We start from the raw sequence: 8,359 nt of genomic DNA, 5'->3' as shown, positions 1-8,359 counted from the left end.
AGACAGATGGATGGAAGAAAGGAACGAAAGAAAGATACAAATGGATGTACCATTTTTTCCATTTTAAGTCAGGAAAAGTGTAAGTATATATTTGAAACAAAAGTCAGAATTCAACTTACTATAAAATGATTTCAGAGGCACTTCACATTCTATCAGAGATAGACTCTTTAAAATTTTCATGTGAATTATATTTATGTGTATAAAATACATTGAATGACCAAAAATGTGGTTATCATTAAAAAAAAAAAAAAAACAACTTCTGGTGAGCTCTTTATTAAAACAACTAACTACTTCCTCATTCATGTGTGTTGTAAATTTTCCAAACAAATACTGGGCACCAACTCTGCCCCAGCCACCAAGTCTACACTACAGTAGTTCCCCTTTATCCACAGGGCATACATTCCCAAACCCTCATTGGAGACCTGAAACTACAGAGAGTAATGAACTCTGTATACACTGTTTTTTCTATATATAAATACCTACAATAAAGTTTAATGTATAAATTAGCACAGTATAAGGTTAACAATTAATAATAAAATTGAAAGATTATAACAATATACTGGAACAAAAGTTATATAAATTCTATCTCTCAAAATATCTTATTATTCAAATTTAATGTCTTTTTCACCTTAACTAAGCACTTACACACTGTGACCATAACTTCTGCATTTTGAATTCCAACAGCAAAACTAGCACAAATTTCTTTTTCCTTCTTCAAAATTTCATAGATAGAAGGTTCATTCATACTGTAGATCTTAGAACCTCAGCATATGACTGTTTTTCTTTCCTTAGTAGGTCCAGAACTGTCACCTTTTTACTTAAAGGAAGCTCTATAGCTTCTCTCCAGCATATCTGAATAGCCAGCATGACTACTCTTGCATTTTGGGGCCATTCTTAAATAAAATAAGGGTGACTTGAACATAAGTACCATGACACCACAACAGTCAATCTAATAACCAGTGGCTACTAAGTCACTAAAGGGATAAAGAAATAATTCATGTCCCATTCACGTCCCAGGCAGGACAGAGCAGAATGGCTGCAGAGCTGCTCAGAATAGCATATAATTTAAAACATGCATTGTTTATTTCTGAAATTTCCATTTAACATTTTCAAACCTCAGTTGACCATGGGTAACTGAAACCATGGAAAGTGAAATCATAGATAAAACTATTGTACTAAACAAGGCAGCTGGGTCTCATATCAAGGAACTAAGAGTATACATGCACAGGCAAACAAACAGATTAATAAACAATTTCATTTAATAAGTACAAAGTGTGCTGACTGCTATAGACATGGCATGCAATAGGGAAGCCACGTGTTAGGAGATGATTGTGTAAATGGAAAGATAACGGTAACTGGATTAAGTATTTACAGTGGAAAAGGAAACAGGTCAGTGGACTTAAGGACAGAAGCAATGGAGCTTGCTGATGGAATGGATGTGGGACTTGATGAGAAGGCTTGCACCAAAGATTTTGCATATGCGAGATACATAATCCATATCTTTATATAAACTCTTCTTGATTTAATGGATTATGTTCTAAAAGAATGGCCTAGTCCATTCCATGTGAAAATGCACTCTGATTTAACAAAAACTTATATAAGCTTCTCAGATTTAGATCCTTAATACCATTTATTGTTAAATTTCTATGGAAAAAATTTATTGCACCAAACATGGAAATCTACAATTCTTTCTTCCTTTCATAATACATTTAAAGTGAGCCTGTCTTCCTTTTTTTATCCCTCTTCAAAATTTTTAACAGTTTTCCTCTGTGGTGTTGTTGTTGTGCTGTAAACCTGATTTAAATCCTCCCTGGTTAACTTAGAAAATTATTAAATAAATTCATTTAACTGGATCACTGCTTCAAATGGGAGATTCACAGAGGCAAAAAGACATGAATGATGGATGATGACTTTGATGACTCCATTATGATGACTCCAGACAACAACACAAACAGAGACAAACTATAGTTGACCCTTGAACAACCTCAAGTGTTTGGGGAGACAGCCCTCCTCACAGTCAAAAATCCGCATATAACTTATAATCAGCCCTTGTTATTGTGGTTCCTCTGAATCTGCACATCTGTATCTGAGAATTCAAACAACTAAGGGCCATGGGAGTGCTTCCCTGGTGGTTCAGATGGTAAAGAATCCACTTGCAATGCAGAAGACTCGGGTTTGATCCCTGGTTCAGAAAGATCCCTAAAGAAGCAAATGGCTACCCACTCCAGTAATCTCCATGGAGAATCCCATGGACAGAGGAGCCTTGCTGGCTATAGTCTATGGGGTCACAAAGAGTCAGACACAACTGAGTCACTAAACACACGGCACCAGAGCCATGAAGTAGTGTAGTATTTACTTGTGAAAAAAATCCAGGTATAAAGGGACCCACACAGTTCAAACCCATGTTGTTTAAGGATCAACAGTACTATGAAAGGAGTGGGTGTGGGAGCTCTGCTTAAAGCTCTCCCCAGAGGCCTGGTTCAGACTTGGCCTTGTGTTGACCTGTGTACAAACCGGAGGATGTTTCCAAGTCTGTTCCAGTAGCTCTCTCATATGTTGAATTTTTATTGAACATTTATACCTCACTCACAAAATAAGATCATTCTTTGGCTTGTAGAATCACTGTAAATTTTAGCTGTATAAATTTAGGTTAACCTCCTGAAATTCTGAATCTTCCATGTGGGAAAAGACAGAGGCCTAGACAAAAGAGATTCATACTTGGTTTCCATTTGAAATTATTTCTATGCATTCCTTTTAATTTCTAAATGTATAAAATTTTAATTTTAAGTGCTTTGGGGAGTATTTATAATAACTAAAACTAAGGTAGGGGTGCCTGTCAAGACCCAGCCTCCTGAATCTTGTTTCATACAGGGAAGCCTCACTCTCCCTCTCTCCCTTGTGTATTAGTCAGGGTTCTCCAGAGAAAGAGAATCAATAAGCTATGAATATTTATATATAAATTGATTTATTATAAAGAATAGATACATATGATTATAGAAGCTAGAAAGTCCAAATCTGCTATGTGAGCCAGCAGGCTGGAGACCCAGAGAGCTGATGTTTCAGATGAAGTATGAAGGCAGTCTGCTGGAGAATTCCCTCTTGTTCAGGAAAGTCATTCCTTTTGTTCTATTAAAGCCTTCAACTGATTAGACAAAGTCCACCATATTATAGAGAACAATCTGCTTTACTAGTTAAAATGTTTATCTCATCCAAAAGCACTTTGGCAGAAACACCCAAAATGGTGTCTGACCAAACTGATCTAGTCAAATTGACATATAAAATTAATCATCATATCTTTCCCCTCTAAAATCCCTCCTTTCTTCAAAAGCAAAATCCTATAATGAGAAGAGCTAGGCCTCAAACTTTAAGGACTAACTATTAGGTCCAAATGATAATGTAGTTCAGTAGCAGAAATGCGGGTGGGCTTTGATATCAAACATACTTGGGTTCAAATCTTCTATCCACTAGTATAGTTCAGGAACCTCAAGCAAGTTATCTGACTTCTGGAAACCTCAGTTTGGTTCTTTGTGGAATGGGCATTATAATTGCTCTCTCATGGGTTCATTATGAAGAATCAACTAAATAATATCCCTGAAAGTTCCTAGCAAGTGATAGGCTGCCAATGAATCTTATCATAGCAGGAGTTCCAACTACATTGCTTGCCACTAATATTCAGCCATGTCTGGCTGCCTGGAAAGGTGGTCTGCCAGGAGTCTGCTCCAGGAACTGAAGAGTCTCCTGGGAAGGAACTCATACAGAATGAGACTGTCAGACAAGCTTGGCCTGTGAAGAAAAGGTCGTAGCTATCTGGGGGAAAGCTGGCTTTGACTCTCTGGTGCTACACCCGTTCCCAAGCACAGCTCCTTTCAAATGTACTCATATCAGAGTCCTGGAAACTCTGAACAAAAACAAAGAGAGCTATTTTTTCTAAAAACATCTGGTTCACCCTCTTGTACTTTTTTCACTCTTCTTTCCACATACTCGTCATCACTGGAGAGAATTCTGGCTGATCCAACTGCCCTGGGATTCTTTCTTCCCTTAAATTTTGGTGGATTTGGCTGACTAAGCCCAACTCAGTCTCAGAACCTGGATTCTCTGGGTTGTTTGAATGAAGTAAGCGCCTGCCTTCTTCCCTAGTCCCTTCCAAATCTACATTCTTTGGATAGCTTAGCATTTACATGGACCTCTGGAGGGACTTAGGTTTTCCAACCAAAATGGGAAAGTCCAGTCAGTTCCTGATTAGTAGCTTAACAGGACAAGCCGCCGGATTCATTAAAAGGCACTCTTCCCTGGTGGCCTCCCTTACCACTCTGCGTTACCCTTTCCAAACAGCAAAGCAGATATTCAATAGAATCAGAACAGCATCAGAATTCACCTTGGGAACTGGCCCAGATACAAACTAGAATGACACTATACAGATGCTCAGGCTTTCCAGGTTGAAAGTAGCCAAACCCGGTTCACCGAGAATTAGACTATCCTTTCTACACTTAGGCTACCTTGGTTTCACTGGTCCACATTCCCCACCTTGTACTAGCTAGTGACTTGCAGCAGATCAAAACATTCCTTCTTCCCATCCCCACCAAAACTAGTTCATCTAGATTAGTGCTGTACAGCAGAATTTTCTGCAATGATGAAAATGTTCTATATCTGCACTATCCAGTGAGACAGCCAGGCATGGCTACTGAGAACTTGAAATGTGCTAGTGTGACTTAATGAACTGAAATTGTATTATTATTTAATTTTAATAAATTTAAACTGCGACTACTAGCTAGTAACTACCATCTTGCACTATACATATCTAGATAATTATTCCTCAGCTACACGAAACTCCTTTCTGTCAACCAGTGGATCCATAACCCTGTTTTCGGACCCTGGATCCAACCTATGTGGTTCTATTTTCTTTCCAACCCTCAGATTCTAGTGAATTTGAATTCTTTGATGAGGAAGTGCATAGACAATAATTTCTGGTGGAGTAGCTCCATACAACCCTCAAAAGATTCTGAGGTGGTAAGTTATAAATTTAACCCCAGGCAAGCTATTTTAGGGTTCACCACTTTCAAGCCCTAACAAATAGAAACCCAGAAGATAAATACCAGCTTGGGTGTCTTTCTGATGTTGAAGCTGAAACCCCAATACTTTGGCCACCTGATGCGAAGAGCTGACTCATTTGAAAAGACCCTGATGCTGGGAGGGATTGGGGGCAGGAGGAGAAAGGGATGACAGAGGATGAGATGGTTGGATGGCATCACCGACTCAATGGACATGAGTCTGGGTAAACTCCTGGAGTTGGTGATGGACAGGGAGTCCTGGCGTGTGGCGGTTCATGGGGTCACAAAGAGTTGGACACGACTGAGCAACTGAACTGAACTGATTTCTAAGGGCCTTCTGAGTCTTTCTGGCTCCCCAGGATGCTCCCAGATCTTCTATCATCCCTTCTGCCTACCTGTCTGTCCACGCCCTCCTCACAGTAGACCTAGGCTTATTCTAATCTCTGATGGTCAAAAGTACATTTATGGAGTAAAAGCATTTCCCCATACCCCCAGATGATTGAAAACTGTGTCATCGGCTTCTTGTTCTAAATAGAGCTCATTCTACTTGTTATATATACAAGGTTCTCAGAAACTTGCCCTGGTGGGACAAAATTAAATGGTCCTAATTAATTCTCAAATTTCAGAGTATGCAGGATCAGGACAGATCCACAGATGCCACCCTTCATAGTCTTATTCAGCAGGTCTCACCTGGGGCATGAAAATGTGCATTTTTGTGGGGGACACTGACACAGATGATTCTTGGAATTCACTTTTGGAATATCTAAATTAGAAAAACAATCACTTCACTTTCTTAATTTCATTTGCTGGGATAATTTGATAGCAAAGTTAATAGCAAAATTAAAAAAAAAAATACAACCTAGAGCACCTCCAATAATCAACTGCGTATTCTCTGATCTTTAGTATTTACCTGAAACTTCCAAGTCACTCACCTCTTGCTTGTACTTTCCCAGTGATCTAATTCACCTTACCTCCTGAACCCCCCTCAGATGTTATTCCACTCAGAACAGTGACACAATCTGGTTGCCTTGTCATCCTGCCCTGGTATTATTTGTGGGGCCCATTATACACAGGCACAAGTCATTACATCTCAGACCACCTCTACCCACTTTCAGACAGGGGCTTTATAGATAGCCTGTGACACTTGAGGTTTGACCTCACATCCAAGGAACCTGTGCTTAATTTATCTGTTTGGACTATGACTCTACTCTGCTGCCAACCAGAGTAATTATGTATCAGAGTTTTTAAAGCTCTGACACATAATAACAACATGGCTTTTGATGGCAGCAATCTTATGATAGATAAGAAAAACAAGTACATTAAAAGTAAGATTACAAAGCTCATGGGTACTGAAAACTTCATGCCTGCCTAAGGCTCTCAAAGGTTTCTTTGCTTCTAGAACTTATTATTTTCTGCCCTCTGGGGACAAATCCATTTGACATATATTTGTCACCTACAAATCAAAGGACAAACCAAGCACACTAATTGGGTTTTAGAACCTTCAGAATTTAAGGTAACTTGGGCAGGAGTCATAACAAATATTTAGGAATATGGGAGGAAGGAAGTTAGGAGGAGCAGGCAGAGATATCTAATCACTTAGATCAGGGACTAGGGTAACTGACCCTATTGCAGCAACAAGCTCTGGGGGAAGGTAAGAAGATCCAAAGGGACAAGACCCAGTATTTGAGTACTGGGTTGTCTGAAAGGTGCAGTGGAGACAGAACTAGCCAGCAGCCATCATCCTGGGGGAGTGGTGTACACATGTTAGCACCCCAATAAACAACTGGGGTTAATGGTGTGCTATAGAATACTACATGGTTCTGACTTGTTGTGAAGTAAATAAGTTAGGATTCAGCAACGCAAACCTGGGCAAATAGACAACAAGGATCAGCCAGACAAACATGGTGTAGAGTAGGGGTATGGTAGGAAGTGCCGTCACTCAGGGGATGCGCTTCACGGGCTGTACTTCAGAGCCTGGTGCAGGTGGTTAGCGGGTTAGAGGTTGCACTGCAGGCATCAAAAAGGACCAGTGTCATGGCTCAGGCACAGCTAGGTCAACAGACTTCAATTATAGAAATCACTTAATCTGGGCTGCAGGTGGCTGAGGGGGAGGTAGCTGTAACAAAATACCCTTTGTTCTGTCAGAATTAGCTCAAGAACTAACAGGGCACACATAAGACTAGAAGTTGCCACTTATGCTATGACTCAGCAAGACAACTGAGCCACACTTCTTGATCCTTGGACTCTGTTTTAATAATGCAGGCTACCTCATACAATACACCATCTGCATCAGGTGTAGGCTCCAAACCCAGATTTGCTATCATCTGTTCTTCATAGCCCCATCCCAGTCCGAGAGACACCCCCTCAGGTATCAAGAGGGTCCAGGCTGATGTGCACAATTGTGCCCAACACTGAATCAACTCAGCTGGTTGGGTCATGTCCTGCAAGTTAACCCTCCAAGGATACCTTCTTCCTCCTTCCCTGACACTCTCACCTCCATTAGCTTTAAGAGCACCATCAAAAGAGGAATATTCAAACCTAGCATAGCTGGCCAACATTTTGGAAGTGAAAAGAAAAGTGCTAATAAAAGGCATATCAATGCCAACCAAAGAGTAGATAAAATAAAATCAAAAGTATAAGATCAGTAAGGAAAAAATACTTCTCATAATTTTCATGCCTTTGTTTTAAAAAGCTAATGTAAAAAACTAGAACAAATTATATGAACAATAAAGCCAAAAGTCTGTTTTTTGCACGTTTATTATTCCTAATTTTCAAGCACATTGGAGGTCAATTAAGAAATTGATAGGCCCATATCCTGAAGATTAAAAGAGAAAAATACTGACACACTTGCTATTACACTCACCAGAAAGAAGAACTCAGTAATCACTGCTAAAAGTAAATGTCCATATTAACATGATAAGATAGAAGGCTCATGAAAAAGGTGCCCTTCTTTTCACATCTCGAATAATGGATGAAATGAAATCTTCATTTGCAACATAACAACAGATATATATTAAAATGTTTCATATGTCAAAATAGAAGTAACACCTGTAAAACTCAGATAAAAATGCTATCTACTATTAATTCATACAAGTTCACAACTTAACCAGACTTAATAAATTAGTAGTATTAATAGTATATTCATTAAATACCCTTAAAAGTAAAATTATTAAGGGATCTATCTATCTATCTATCTATCTATATATATATATATCCCCTTCATGGATCACTGCCTTGTGATCCAATTCCCAAGAAGGGCAGTACTAAAGAATATGCAAACCATCAGACAATTGCACTCATCTCCCATGCTA

Source organism: Cervus elaphus, chromosome 19 (assembly GCF_910594005.1).
Source record: "Cervus elaphus chromosome 19, mCerEla1.1, whole genome shotgun sequence".
Lineage (NCBI taxonomy): Eukaryota > Metazoa > Chordata > Mammalia > Artiodactyla > Cervidae > Cervus > Cervus elaphus.
The sequence above is the reverse complement of the archived record's forward strand: the minus strand, read 5'-3'. Positions refer to the sequence as shown.